Genomic DNA, 1,530 nt, shown 5'->3' with positions numbered 1-1,530 from the left:
CCCGAATCTTTTTTCTATACAGCAGATTGAATTCCCCCCTTCTCCTCTTTTCCTCCAAGATATGGTCTCTCTCCTGAGCCCTTGCTGTCCTGGAACTTACTGTGTTGCCTCTGCCTTCCTAGTGCTTGGATTAAAGGCATGTGACAATCACCTCATGCTACCTGGCCTCAGAACTCTATCTAAAAGACGAATTTGGTCAGAATTTTGAAGTTTCTGTGGCTTTAGGTACTATTTTTGTTTAGTTTATTTATCTTAATCTCCTTTCTTTCTTTCTTTCTTTCTTTCTTTCTTTCTTTCTTTCTTTCTTTCTTTCTTTCTTTCTTTCTTTCTTTCTACCTATTTATTTATTTTTTGGCCTGGAATCCACTATGAAACTCTTGCTGACCTTGAAATTGTGGCAATTCTCCTGCCGCAACCTCTCAATGGCTGGTATTACATCTCTGAGATAAATTCTCTAGCCCAGTTGACAGTTGCCCTCTTGAGGCAGTCCTGGAGTTTCACCAGCATCCTGGTTTGCCTCTGCCCTCTAGAAAAAGATGGAACTCCCTTCTTTTCAGCATCCCAAGACGGTGGATAGTTGGCCTGTCTGTCAATTCTTCCTGACCCCTCTCCCATCCTGCAACTAATTCCCATGTCAGCTCCAGTGTCAGTGCAGTCTCCCTTCGACAAGAGGCCTTTCCCTTCTTCCTCCTAGTCTTGTAATGGCATTCTTTCTCCCCACCACGGTGGGGACACTGTGTAGCAAGAGCCTCTCTAGTTGTCCACTCACTTGACTGAGCTATGGGAGGACAAAGCTCAGGGCTGCTTCACCTCAGCCGGATTCAGCTCACACCTGGCCTGTAGCAGCCGCTGAGCAAATATTTGTGGAATTGTTTTTGTGGTTGCTGTACTCTCTGGTTCTGAGTGCCTGTTTTGGTAACCTGCCCAGGACTGAATTCCTCCTACCTCTCTGCAATGGTTCCGTTCTCTCTGAACACCCAGGCCCGCCTGTGAAACCTGGGAGCTGATGACACACCTTCTGCAGCCGATCCACCTGCTGGAATTCCCAGTATTGCCAGTGTTCCCAGCCTGGGCCTCCACCCACCCGACAGGATCACAGATGCTCCCCAGTGGCTGGGTGTGCTGTCTGCTGTTTGTACGTCACATTTCTACCTGTGGTGGATCAGGGTTTCGGGAATAACAGATGCATGTGTCTGACTTTTATGTGGGTTCTGGGAATCCAGACTCAAGCCCTCATGCTTGCACAAGTGCTATTGACTGAGCTTCTCTCCGCTCCTAAAAAACAGCTTTAGAAGAACATGTCAGAGACTGGACGTGCGAGTTTGGGCATAGGGGGAGTCAGTGTGAGGGATGGATTTCTTACACACTTGAATGGTATAGCCAACAAATAATGTTCCTCGCCCCAAGTTATCCATTCTAGCTCCTCTAAAGGGACTATGCAGATGCAACGGAACTAAGGACTCAGGAACGAGATTATCCTGGATTATCTAGATGTTGATGTGATGTCTGAATAGCAAAGAGGCTGAGGAC

The sequence above is a fragment of the Mus caroli genome, chromosome 7, assembly GCF_900094665.2.
Source record: "Mus caroli chromosome 7, CAROLI_EIJ_v1.1, whole genome shotgun sequence".
NCBI classification, from domain to species: Eukaryota; Metazoa; Chordata; class Mammalia; order Rodentia; family Muridae; genus Mus; species Mus caroli.
Note: the sequence above shows the minus strand (reverse complement) of the source record.